This window comes from Microchirus variegatus, assembly GCF_963457635.1.
Source record: "Microchirus variegatus genome assembly, chromosome: 12".
NCBI lineage: Eukaryota > Metazoa > Chordata > Actinopteri > Pleuronectiformes > Soleidae > Microchirus > Microchirus variegatus.
Window position 1 is genome coordinate 14639663 of NC_139813.1, and position 9053 is coordinate 14648715.

A 9053-nucleotide genomic window follows, 5' to 3' on the forward strand; every position below is an offset into this window, starting at 1 on the left:
TTGCACACTGTAAAGTGAGTGATGGATTACGAAGCTTGAAGGTGCAGTTTAAGTTTTTGAAGTACGGTTGTATGAGGTATTGACACATTGTCAGCGCCGACTCCGCCGAGCGTGCCACTGTCTCCCCGAAACTGAAGTCTGATACCTGGATGCCTGCTCTCACTGAAAACATGGCTGTCAGCATGTCAGGGACACAAAGAAAAACACTTTTTTATCCACCAAAGTAAAGACTCACATTTTTCCACCCATTCAACCCACGGTGTTTGGAAAGTGAATTTTGCAAAGTGTTCACTCTTAGTTGGACTAACATACCTGGATAAATGTGATTCATAGTCTGATTACTTCTTCATGTATACACTTAGTTGGACTGGAGTCAGACTTCTGTTCTGTCCATGCACCAAAATGTCCTTCCCAATCTTTGACCTGGAAGTAGAAAGAGATGCCGTGTAAACGGCAAAAGAAGACAATGAGATTTATACAAAACATACAGAACCGCAGCACGATCCATCTCGCAATCCATTTTGCTGTTTGAGTTTGTTTTTCTGTGACGTAAAGATCAACAGGAAATTGAATACGCGCTAGCTTATAGAAAGATACAGCACCACTTAGTCAAACATAAACAGTAAATAACAAATCGATTTTCTCCTCTGCATGTAAACTCGGACGTGGCAAGTTGTCCGATTGCCTGTCTTAGTCGGACTATGGCCATAGCTGAAATAAACTGTGCATGTAAACATACTGATTGTTTTTAGCATACGCACACACTTCTGCCTAGATTAGTAAGTTTTTGTCACTGGTAAATCCAAAAAAGGGTTTGGGTTAGGGTCACCGAAGTCACAAAACAACACATTTGACCAAACTGATGACCAACAACACCTGTCTGCTGGGATGTAAAATTGTTGAATTTCTCTGTGGACTTTGGTGTTCGAAGCGTGCAGTTCACAAAGTGACAAAAACGTCAGTTTCTAGCAGTAAAAGGCGATCTAACGACAAGATAAACCAGTGCACATATTCTTGCAATATCCTAGACTCAAGCAGGCATAGATTTGACCAAAATGACTCTTCTGTTGAGTCGCTAAAATCTGTGTTGCTTTGTTTCCCTTCGAGCAGCCGCGTTTATGGTGTGAACAAGCATCTGTTTCTCAGGCTGGTTCTCAGCAATGACAGCACCCTGGTGGCAGTATCTCATACAATCACACTTAAAAAAAAAAAAAACAACAACAACACAAAATACTTCTTTAAACAGAGCGATAAACCCAAACCGGTGCAGCACTTGTGAGTTTGAGCTGCGATTTCTCAAGATATATGGACTTAAATACCATTTTCCCTGGATGCGTTTTACATTTCACGCGTGTGACAGTGTCAGGGTTAGGAGGTCTCACTGGTGCTCAGTTTAGTGTTGATTTATTCTCTTTCTCCAATTTATTTCCCTTTTCGCCCCCCCCCCATCTGCCTCCAGGAGGACAAATGGAGGAGAAATGGCAAGCTCAGTAACCATCCCTCACATACATAAGCACTCACACAAGCGGTGACAAATGTTTCCACCAGGAAATGCAGTCAAATTCATTTTTCCTGCATAGAACTGGCAAGCAAACGGGTGCACAAACACATACTCCAATACCTCCAAATGCCTCAGACAGCCAAGTTCTCAGTTTCCAGGGTTATTGTGCCGGACCAATCAGAAAGGTGGCCATTCTGTGGAACTATAAATTCACAACTCTACCGAGGTCCCAAGGCACCATTGCTCCTTTAAGACTTCCCATGTTGTCCCATATAACTGTCTTCAGAGGACCCATAAAGACATGTGGGGACGCTGCTACCTCTAGGTGAGTGGTCATAATTCATTACCAGGTGTTTTTACTGTGACATTGCTGTTGAGGTGCACAGATTCATCTTGTCTCCTGCTTTATTATGTCCTACACAAACTCCAGATAGGAGAAGCCTGAGTGCAGTCATATTTTAAAGGCGGCTTGCTGTCACATCCTGGTTTGCGGTTGAAAAAGGAGTGTGGAAGAGGGGTGTTTGGGCTTGTGGGTCCCCGGCTTAACACCTCACGTCACTTTTGCTTTGGGGTGTAATAACAAACCCCTGCCTGCCTTTTTTCTTTCTTTCTTTTTTTTTTTAACCAAGTGGAAAAAAAGCACATCTGAGGCAGGGGAGCGAGGGACAGGAGGAGGGGCAGGTAGGTCGTTAAACCCACTTGAAAGCTCAGCGCCCTGATCGATAGTCTTGGGCCGAGGAGGGATTAAAATCAGTCTAAGTCTGTTCTAATCAATACTGATGGCTAACCCCGGGGTTAAAACTGGTGTAAATCTCCATATGTCCATATACAAGTCTGCACTATGGCCTACAGTACAGATAAATCTGCAGCTATCCATGCATATGGACACACAATGGCTTGCATGCACACACAGTCGATATGAGCGAGTGCTGCACAGGCCTTCACCAGCAGCAAATTTAGTTGTATCTATATGAACGTACACTCTGGTGTCCAGTGTAGAGAAGGAGGCAGTAAATTTAGACTCATCAATGGAGATGACCAGAGAGTGTAAAGCTCTCATAAAATGTGTTTGAGTGCATATTGTGTGTGTGTGAAGAGTGAGATAGATAGATAGATAGATAGATAGATAGATAGATAGATAGATAGATAGATAGATAGATAGATAGATAGATAGATAGATAGATAGACAGACAGACAGACAGACAGACAGACAGACAGACAGACAGACAGACAGACAGACAGACAGACAGATAGACAGATAGATAGATAGATAGATAGATAGATAGATAGATAGATAGATAGATAGATATCATTCACCTGGAATTATCGTTCAACTGTGCTCATCATTCTCCTGTCCTCAACGTTCCCCTGTCCTCATCATTCACCTGTACTTGTCATTCACCTCTCCACATCGTTCACCTGTCCTCATCGTTCACCTGGAGTTATCGTTTACCTGTCCTCATCGTTCACCTGGAGTTATCGTTCACCTGTCCTCATCATTCTCCTGTCCTCAACATTCCCGTCCTCATCGTTCATCTGAAATTATCGTTCACTGGTCTTCATCGTTCACCAGTCCACATAGTTCACCTGTCCTCAACATTCAACTGTCCTCAACATTCAACTGTCCTCATTGTTCACCTGTAATTATTGTTCACCTGTCCTCAACATTCCACTGTCCTCAACATTTAACTGTCCTCATCTTTCAACTGTCCTCATTGTTCACCTGTAATTATCGTTCACCTGTCCTCAACATTCAACTGTCCTTATCGTTCACCTGTCCTCATTGTTCTCCTGTCCTTATCGTTCACCTGTAATTATATTTCTCCTGTCCTCATCGTTCACCTATAATTTTCATTCGCCTGTCCTCAACATTCAACTGTCCTCATCTTTCATCTATCCTCAACATTCACTGCCAAAGATTCCTGTGTGTGAACAAAAATTAAACATTTCAGGCCAACATTTTACTTTTTTTTACTAAGTACACAGAAAACGTACTCACGTAGTAAACATATATACATATATATGTATATATAAATATAAATAAATATATATGTATATATATATATACATATACAGTATATATATATAAAGTGACCGTGTCCATCAGTATTTGTGTCTGCAATGAAGGATGAGAGAACGACAGAGAGCTGACACACATGATTGACTGTCTCACACCTTAATGCCGGACGCCTTCTTCTCTACTCGGATTGATTTTTACAAACTCACGTCTTGCGTATCAATTACCAATACTGATCAGTGAAGCCATGGAAAGACAAGAACAGGAGGAGGGGAGGAAAAAAAAAACTGTTGCACATCTATATCCCGGTCAGCTAATTCCTCAGGTATGGAGGTTCACGTCTCCTTCCTGAATGGTTATCTGTTTCCTCTAATCATCGGGGACAGATTTCTGAGAATAGAACAGTGGAGGTGAAAGTGATAATGCTTCTAGAATAGTTTTACATTTTTGGGAAATGTTCATTTGCCGTGTTTAATGAAAAATATCAACGCAGCTCTTGCAGTAAATATGCAGTTACGTTAAGTCGTCGTAGCAGCACAGCAGAGAAATGAGGAAACAGCTGGTGAGAATGTAAATATGCACAGTCTTCAAAATGTCTTGTATTGTTCTGAGCTTTATGTGTAAAGCTAAGGTTATTGGCTGTTGGTATTAGTTCCACATTTCTAGCCTCAAAGCTGCAGTATTCTAGACATAATATCGTACATCACCAATATTTATCTATAATAATAATAAATGGTTGTTTTTAATAGTGTTTTAATACATCTCTTCACAACAGCTCCATTTTTTTGCTGCATTGTCAAAAACCAAGATTTTTGTTGTTTTCAAAGACACTGCTCGCCCTCCAGCTCCACGAGCCTCCTCACTACAGCGCCTCGCGTCTGTGTGCACAGTGTTGTCCTTGTGGTGAAATGAAGAAGCAAAGCGATCAATTGGCCACGCTGATGACTCACTGTGGTGTAAACACTAGTTGTTAAATTGGTCAATTACGAATCAGAGCAGGGGGCAAAAAGGTGGATTCACCTGCTCTGGACGCGACCGGGAATATAAGCAGAGACGATGAAGATATTTAGAGGAGGAAGATCTACATCTTGTTAAACACTGATATTTAAACACCCAGATTAAATAAGAATATGCATCGTCCCATATGTGCAATATTATTTGATTTGCATATATATATTTTTGCTTTAAACATCCCACAGTGCATACTTGTGATGTTCATTTTAGATCATTCACAAATCGGTGCATTTTCCACACCCAAACACTTGCTACACATACTGAGGAGTGAATAAGAGTTTACACTGACTCAATCAAGATGTTGGTTGGATTACCTTTTACATATCAAAACTCTCTCTCTGTCTCTCGTCTCTCTAACTTTATCAAATGTCAAGGTCACAGCAGAGATGTTGCATGGCTCAAAAACCATGACGGCATTTAAAAAAAAATCTAGTCCTGAAACGGAGCCAAGACGAACGTCCAGGGATCGAACCAAGATGGATGAGGCAGAGACCCGGGGGAGCAATAGCGGTTGTTTTCAGTGTAGTAATCAAACTAATCTCTGTCTTGTTCTCTTACTTGTTTTATGTCTCTAACAAACAAGCACAAGTCTCTCTCTCTCTCTCATCAAGACTTTTTTTTTTTTTTTTTTTACCGTCTTGAAATTTGTTCTTACTTAGCGGTGACAGCTTTTGGGACATCAGAGAGTCTTTCCTGTCGTTACTATGGGATACAGATGTGCTACAAGTTCATTACAGTGTCTCTCAGTTGGTGGAATCTGTGTTTTCCTCGTAATGAATGAACACATTCACCTTCAAATACAAAATCACGGCGGCGGGAGTATGATGTGCCAAAAAAAGCAGTCACTTCTGCTGTTGTGTATACAGGCCTGTGTGTTATTAGCCTGTGTACGTTAACATTTACAAATATAGTATATTCCCTTCTCTAATGATATAAATGGCACATGCAAATGCTGCTTTCGTTGAAGAAACACCGCTTGTACGCTCTTCCTTTCATGCATATTGAATGTGTTTCTGCAATTGAAGAGCATAATTCAGGGTGGAGGGAAAAAAACAGAGGAACTCCTCTTGGAGGCAGCCTCGCCAATTAATTTGCAGCGCGGATCTCAAAGCCTCGCCGGGCGAGGTGCTAGGCTACATACCAGTCGGCTAATTTGTGTAGCAGGTCCGTATTAAATATATGCATGAAGCTAATTCAGTTAGTGCCGTAGCCCCCGTGGCTGTGGTGAGCGCGGCGCTAGCTCCCATTAGCGGTGTCTCTGCCTCCAGTGGAAATCAACAGAAGTCGAGGGCAATGCCGTTTTTTTTTTTTTTTTTTTTGCATAAAGCAAACAAAATTAAATTTGCTTTGCTAAATCAAAGTCTACAGCCAAATTGGGACTCTCTCTTTCTCTCTCCCCCGCTGTCTCTCCCTCTCTGTATGTCCAGCCGTCTGTCTTGTTCTCTCTCTCCGAGGGATAAATTACTCCAGAATCATAAAAGAGTGCAAAAAAAACCAAAAAAAAAAAAACATTACACACACACAGAGAGAGAAAGAGAGAGGAAAAGAGAGATTTCAGTCAAGTGGGATTCCCCCTCCCAAACAATCCCAGCATGCTCTGAGCGCGCTGAGACGTTGATGTATGTGTCTGTCTGAGCTATGTTTCTCTCTGTCTTTGGTTTGTACGACGCACGGGTTCATAATATTTCGCGTGTTTTCGTTCTCGCGGGAACATTTTTTCACGTACAGTATTTGCACCAAAACCTCCTCCTCCTCCTCCAGCAGACCCAAGACAAACAGCGTTTGCCACATTGCCGCATATTGTTGAGGCTGCACGGGCTTTGTGGGCTACATTAGCCTATACGTGCTACATGATGAGTGCCATGGTGGCAACATGTGAACGCTTGTGAATGTGTGATACAAGAAGCTGCTGCTGCACATGTAGATGTACAAATCTAAATCAGAATCAGAAATACTTTTGTAATCCTCAGGGGAAATTGGGTAATGAGTGATTGACGGGTGTATGGTGAAACTGTGAGGGTAAAGTGCTTGTCTATATAGGCTCATCAAGACCACAAAAGTGCTATATTAATGCCAACAACAGGAAGAGATATCTTTAGTTAAAGCTGAATGTGTATTAGTGTGTTTCTTGATTATTTTCATGTCAGATTCAGTCAATTTAAAAAAGAATATAGAGAGATTGTGTCCGTGCGTGCATATGTGTGAAAGAGAGGCGAGGAGTGAGAGCTGTTGCAGTATACTGCAGAGCTGGTCTTAAAAAATAAATAAATAAATAAATAAAGAAGAAGAGGGTGGGGGGTTGGGGGGGGAGGTTGGCTGTTCCTATTGAACTTGACCTGCGGGCCAGATCAATGTATGTGTTAGTGTTTATGTGTGTGAGAAACAATCCCTGGTGCGCGCGTGCCTGTGTGCGTGCATGCACCCGCGAGCGTGAACGCGTGCTGCCAGATCAATGTGTCTCCGTGTGCCACGGAATGAGAGAGCACACTGATTACCCAGGGGTGGCGGGAGGAAGGAGGGAGGGAGGGAGAGAGGGAGGGAGGAAGAGAGGGGGCAATGGGAGGGATGAGAGGATGGAGGAAGAGGATGATGATACAGCAGGGAGGGAGGGTGATGAGATTGAGCAGAGGACAGAGCTGAGACCAGGATCAGGAGAGGAGCTCAGCTCATTTCATTTTCATTTTCCCTTCATTTCACCGCGAGCTGAGCCGTGTGCTGGGGCATTCCACACGGATGGGGTGCCAAAATGTAGATCCGCAGGCAGATGGCATAGATCAGTCGGGAAATAGCAACACAATCTAAATGGAATGGGATAGTCGGGGGGTCAATGATCCATGCTCCTTTTCTTTCTGTCTTCACCCTCCTCCCCTCCTCTCCCACACACACACACACACACACACACATACACACCTGAACAAGTGCTCCTGTTTGTGAAGATAGACACTAACCCCGCAGGCCTCAAGGCCAATGACGATAATTCTTTAGGTGTGCGTTAAGACGTTTGCTCTCTCTGTGTCCTCGTCGACTATGTACTGCTTTGCTTCTTTTTTTTTTTTTTTGTATTATTTGATGTTTTTATGGTTAAGAATATGAAGGACTATGACCCAATCCTCGGCACTGCAGGGGCTCCTCTCATCTCTCCCCTCGCTCTCAGTGTATTTCCAGTCACTAAAGCAGTTGTGTTTGCAAACCCCTGCCCATGTCCAAGCAGCACGTAGCCTGTGTGTGTGTGTGTGTGTGTGTGTGTGTGTGTGTGTGTGTGTGTGTGTGTGTGTGTGTGAGAGAGAGAGAGAGAGAGAGAGGGATGAATGGAGATGGGAGGTGTTTCTCCCTCTGAAGAGCTGTATTTCATCTGTGATGTATTGTGCGTGTGCGTGTGTGTGTGCGTGTGTGTGTGTGTGTGTGTGTGTGCGTGTGTGTGTGTGTGTGTGTGTGTGTGAATGACAGGAGTCCAGGGACAGTTGGAAAACGTTTGCCAATGTTACCTCACGTTGTGGGAGAATATTCTATTTTATATATATATATATTTTTTTTTTTTAGTGCGACAGTGTCAAGAGAAAGAAAAGGAGAAAACATTCTCGTCTTCACACAAAATACTTGAGTTTCACACTAATTTATTTCCAGGGCTAGGTTGGGGCTCTACCATGCCTCTACCATACCATGATTTTGACCTTGGTGATAAGAGGAGCATTCACATTATATTTGAAAAGATAAATCAATAGCTGTCATTCATTTTCATTCTTTTGACCCAAAAACAACTCTAAAAACTGTTTAAGAATCATTTAACATATAGGTTAATGTGTAAATACTAGTACTGTCGTTTACTGTTGCTATTATTATTGCTGCCATAACCATATTTTTATAAAACTATGAGTTTATAAGGTGTACATTAACCTTCAGCCTAGACCATTTTTAATTAAACATTAAGTTAGTCTTTTGGATTTTACTATTAAGTCTTTTGCAAATGAATGAAAATAACTAAAATACAGTTCAATCTATCAATGAAAATATGCTGATGCCACAAAGGAGGAAGGAGATATTGGTCCTTGAAAATTTATGAGAAGATTATTCAAATTTCAGGGGCCTAAAACAACTTCTGCCAAAGTACTCGTAAACTCAAATTATTACTGAACCAAGTGAAAATTAATAGAACACTGATGGCTCCGTGGAACCATCTTAAAACTTTAAACGCTAAAAAAACCTACAATAAATCATTGAGGAAATGAACCAGAGCTCTGTGAGAATATTTTTGTGAATGTGAAAACATTGAATCTCTGCAGCTTTTTGTTGATCGGGGAATCGTTTGAACGTACTGAAGCGGTGCGTTGTGACCATATATAAGCTACACGTGTACACCTTCCTCCCTCTCACCTCTGTCAGTGTCTCTCTAGCTCAGGATGAAATTGAATTGCAGAGTTGACCCCGACTGACACGAGGCAAGCACCATTGATTTTTATTGAAACTTGAGCCATCGATACCGAAATTGCTTTTGATTTGCGTCCGTGTGTGTCTGCGTCCACG